This window comes from Sarcophilus harrisii, chromosome 2 (assembly GCF_902635505.1).
Source record: "Sarcophilus harrisii chromosome 2, mSarHar1.11, whole genome shotgun sequence".
In the NCBI taxonomy this organism is placed as follows: domain Eukaryota; kingdom Metazoa; phylum Chordata; class Mammalia; order Dasyuromorphia; family Dasyuridae; genus Sarcophilus; species Sarcophilus harrisii.
Genome location: NC_045427.1, coordinates 364,734,774 through 364,740,251, shown reverse-complemented (window position 1 = coordinate 364,740,251; position 5,478 = coordinate 364,734,774). Strand labels below are relative to the sequence as shown.

General features: G+C 33.2%; 1 non-coding gene across 1 annotated transcript; it reads right to left on the bottom strand.

The window, feature by feature from the left end:
- Nucleotides 1-4,859: 4,859 nt before the first annotated feature.
- Nucleotides 4,860-4,966, bottom strand: LOC111721061. Its single transcript, XR_002770429.1, has one exon. It is a non-coding gene; the product is annotated as a U6 spliceosomal RNA (small nuclear RNA).
- Nucleotides 4,967-5,478: the final 512 nt, after the last annotated feature.

Sequence of the window (5,478 nt, the reverse complement as noted above, 5' to 3'; positions counted from 1 at the left end):
TCAAAAAAAGTCTATGAGATGGAGTAGGTCAGGCTGGGCCTAAGTCACATGATCCTTATTCCCAGAGGTTTGCAGAGCTGGAAGATCAGGTCTTGGTCCCAGGTTGCAGAAAGTCCCATGATCTCTAAGTCTAGAGGTCTCTAAAGGCCAAGATCCTAGGTGAATGAAAGTAATGACAGAAAGTGACTTGACCCACAGGAAGCAGAAACATTGGTGACCATTGGTCAATGATGGCTACTTCCTTTTAGTCTATCTAATGAAAAGACTTGTGTCTTTTGCGATTTAACCAGCTTTATTACTTCCGGTTTGTCAGGTTGGGCGTATGGTGGGAGCTGAGATACTTCCCAGGTGTGCTGGATCTCTTCCTTCTTCCTGCAGGGACTAAATAAATGCTTTCTCTTTGTACCTGAAGATGTCTCTGATTAGCTAATTTGGGAAAGAGAGTCTAGTAGCCATTCCACACAATATATTACAGATAGAACTTATTTTCTTTCCCTTTAATGCTTCTCTATTAATTGAGGGTGTTACAATCCTTCTCATCATATGGTTTTACATATGATTCTCAGATTCTCAAATCTAATTCATTCGCATGTCATGGCATCATCTCTCTCTGATATTATGGTCCTCTTCAAGAAGGAAGGACAAACAATAGCTAGGAATAAAAATATAAACAGAAAAAAATCTGTCCCTGACCTCAAGGAACTTAACATTTTATTATACAATCCTAAAAGTTGAATTTGGAGAGAATTTAATGCACAAGAAATCTATACTAAGGAATAGTGAGAAAGGCTGGACAGTAGGTATTGGAGTCGAGGGAGGAATAAAGACATGTCCTAAACATTTTCTTTAAAATCATGGTTCTAAGAGGAACCAGACAATCAGATCAAGGAGGCAAAAAAAAGAGTGTACTTTGAAAATTAAAAAGCCTAAATTTGGAGTAAATTTTCAGGATGATAAGACTTCTGTGGCATGGAGCCCAGAGAGGAATTAAGGAATGATTGATGGGGATTATGAAGAATCAATGAAAACAGAGAAAAAAGATGAAGAGAAATGTCATTCTTCTGAGAATGATCAACTCAGAAAGAAAGAGAAAAAAAATAATTCAATGAAGACTCTGTAAGAGATAGGCAACTTAACAATGTCTACTAAATGTAACTCAGGGAGAATTATGAAGAGAATTTTTCAGAGATATTAAACAGTATCTGGGGTGAATATATTGTTAAGGAACTATGTTTTTATAAGTGAAAAGTTATATTAAAAGTTTGAGGTGAATGGCTATGACATTTCTCATAAAATAAAATAGCATAATTGTACTATATTTGATTTTTTAAAAATTAATTCATTAATAATAAAATGTTTACTCAGAAATTTAATATTGATTTAGTAGTTGGAGATGAAGGAGTTAATATGTAGAGAGAAATAAATATGAGGTTTCTCAATTTTATTTAGTAAATATTTTAATGCATTTAATTAATCATGTGTAATAAGTGAGGATTTAAGGCAATGGGAAGAGATTATTTTTTTTTAATTAATGGGAAAATATCCAAACATAGCCCTGTATTACCCTAGAGATTGCGTGACAAATTTGGATAAAGAAATGAGACAAGTGGCAAGTTGAGGGGTGACTTATAAATGAGTCGGGTCAACCTCAACTCCTGTTAGATGTTCCAAAAGCTATTATACAGAAGAGGAATTTGATTTGTTGTTTGTTGCTCCCAAGGGAAAATTAAGGCTATGATATTATAAAATTACAAGGAAGCAGGTTTCACCTCAATAAAAGGAACAATTGTCTAATATTCAGAGGTGTCCAGAATTATAATGGTTTGCCTCAGTTAACATCAATTCAATACATTACTTGTGAATACTTATCATGTTCTGAGAACTACATAGTGGATTTTATAGTCTAATAATGGGTTATTATATACACACAGATTAATATGAATACACGATAATACATGCTAAATGTTTAATAGATTTAGAAGCACAATGCTACAACTTCTTGAGGAAGGAAAATGTTCCTACCAATTTGTTACTACCAAGTTTCCTTGGAGGACATAGTGTGCGAAGTGGACTTTGTAGAAAGAATTGTTTCTCCATCTAATACTCTAGGGTTTGAGCTCTGACCAGTAACTTAATTTCTTTGAGCCTCATTTTCTTTATCTATTATATTGAAGTTAGCTAAATAATTTTTAAATCTCTGCCCTCTCAGTTTTAATTTATTTTATTCTAACAATTTAATTAAACATTTCTAAGCACATACTACCATGTAGAAAATTATAATAGGCATTACAGGAGAAATAACAAGTGAAAGCAGGAAGAGGAAGAACCCGTAGACACAAAGAACAATGTGAGCAAAAACACAGATGCTATATATTCAATTCCCAAGCTTTAACTAGTGTATATTAACATATAATGTATTGTACAATTAGGGAATTGGAGACTACATAAAAAGAGTTGGCAAAGTCACCCAATTTTGCTCAAATGAGGATTAAGAAGAGAGTAGTAGTATGAAAAAAAGCGATCCTCCATAGTTGTGAAAGGACAGAAGACATTACCTCTGTCCCTCACCAAGAATAGCAGGAAATATAATATTCTATAATAATCACCAAAGATATTTCTTATTGAAACTGAATATAGGAACCTTCTTCCTTTTCCTCCTCCCTTTCTTTTTTTTTGATAATACCTAAGAAGATATTTTGAGTCTGGTTGCACTTTCTCAAGATCAGATCTGTTATATTTAACCCTTTCCTTTAAGACTCCCTGTGTCTTGAGGGGACTGAGGAGTCTCTCAATACCTTCAGGGAACAATTCTCCCCTACTTCCTTGAAGACATACTTGTATCAGCTTCATACTCTAAGGAAGGGAGAATGGATTAGCTCATTTTCTACATAGCATTAGGCCCACCAAGTTCAAGTCCAAATCTGTGTAGGAATAATGCCTATGTTCCTTATTCTCCAGAGCTTTACTGTTGGACTGACAGTAAAAACTGTCCTAGATTTTTCGACTCACAAATAAGGCATGAACCAGTTTTCCTGTCCCCAAGAAGCTGTTTCCTTAGCATATTCCACATAGGTGATGCTATATTATATAACTTAGGCATGCATATTACATATTATAGAGTTTCATTTTTCAATGTTTATTATCCCTATTTATGTCCATTTATTTCTCCCCCAGTTAATGGAATTTCATGAATGTAAAGGACTATATTATACAAGAAAGTTTATTTCCTGTAATATCTATTATAGTTTTCTACACAATAGTATGTGCTTAGAAATATTTAATTGAATTGTTAGGATAAAAATATTATATTTTAAAAATATTTTGTATTTTTTGATTAAAGCTTTTTTATTTTCAAAATATATGCAAGGATAATTTTTTACATTTACTCTTATAAAACCCTGTGTTCTGATCTTTTTTCTGTCCCTTTCTTCCACCCCCTCCCCCAGTTGGCAAGTGAGCCAATATATGTTAATCATGTGCAATTCCTCTATATACATTTCCACAAATATAATCGTGTACAAGAAAAATCAGATCAAAAAGGAAAAAAAATGAGAAAGAAAACAAAATGTAAGCAAATAATGACAAAAAAGTGAAAATATTATGTTGTGCTCCATATTCAATTCCCATTGTCCTCTCTTTGGATGCAGATGATTTTCTTTATCACAAGACCACTGGAAATGGCCTGAATCATCTCATTGTTGAGAAGAGCCATGTCTATCAGAACTGATTATCCTATAATTTTGCTGTTGCTGTTTGTAATGATCTCCTGGTTCTGCTCATTTCACTTAGCATCAGTTCATGTAAGTCTCTCCAAGCCTTTATGTAATCATCCTACTGATCATTTCTTATAGAACAATAATATTCCATAACACTCATATATCATAATTTGTTCAGTCATTTGCCAACTCAAGGAGACCCACTAAGTTTCCAGTTTCTTGCTACTATAAAAAGGGCTGCCACAAACATTTTTGCACATGTGAGTTCCTTTCACTCCTTTAAGATGTCTCTAGGATATACGATCAGTAGAAACACTGCTGGATAAAAGGGTATACACAGTTTAACAGCTCTTTGGTCATATTTCCAAATTGCTCTCCAGAATGGTTCACTCAGTTCACAACTTCACCCACAATGTGTCAGTGTCCCAGTTTTCCCACATCTCCTGCAACAATCATCATTATCTTTTCTTGTCATTTTAAAGCAATCTAAGAGGTGTGATGTGATACCTCAGAGTTGTCTTAATTTGCATTTTTCTGATCAATAGTGATTTAGAGCACCCTTTCATATGACTAAAAATGGTTTTAATTTCTTCTTCTGAAAATTATCTGTTTATATCCTTTGACCATTTATCAACTGGAGAATGGCTTGAATTCTTATAAATTTGAGTCAGTTCTCTATATATTTTAGAAATGAGGTCTTTATCAGAACCCTTGAATGTAAATTTTCCCTTGCTTATTGCTTCCCTTCTAATCTTATTTGTATTGGTTTTGTTTCTGCAAAACCTTTTTAACTTAATATAAGCAAAATTATCTATTTTGCATTCAATAATGTATTCCAGTTCTTCTTTGGCCATTAATTCCTTCCTTCTCAACAGATGTAAGACATAGACACTATTTTGTTCTCTTAATTTGCTTACAATATAACTGTTTATATCTAAATCTTCAATGTATTTTGCTTTTATCTTGGTATATAGTGTTAGGTATTGGTCAATGCCTAGTTTCTGCCATACTCATTTTCAATTTTCCCAGCACTTCATTTCAAATAGTGGGTCCTTATCACAGAAGCTATGGTCCTTGGCTTTGTGAAACATTAAATTACTATAATCAATGACTATTTTGTTCTGTGAACTTAACCTATTCCATAAAAATATGGAATGCTTCATGAATTTTCATGTCATTCTTGTGCAGGGGACATTCTAATCTTCTCTGTATCATTCCAATTTTAGTATATATGCTGCCAAAGCAAGCACAACAAATTAAAATTGAGAGGGGAAAGATTTAAAAATCATTTAGTTAACTGTTTAATATTATAGATAAAGAAACTGAGGCTCAAAGAAATTAAGTTACTGGCCAGAGATCAAACCCTGGTGTCTTGGAGAAACAATTCTTTCTGGAGAGTCCTATGTTAAGAAAGGCAATGAAGAACAGCTTGGAATTCCACAAATCACTAAAGCCTAGAGACATCTCCAAGTTGAGTACAGTCCTTTGAAAATGTTGCTTTTTTGCCTTTCAGTTATAAGCTCAAGATAAATTCTGTGATCCATCAAGGAGGATAGATTGATTGATAGATAAATAGAGAGGTAGGTAGTAGATAAGACTTGACATTAATTACACTTGAGTTGTTTTGCTTAAAAAGTCAAGCCTAAGAACACACACACACACACACACACACACACTTGAATGTGTGTATTAGTACATATGTATATATGTGTCTATATGTCTACATGTGTATATATGTATATATATATATATATATATATAT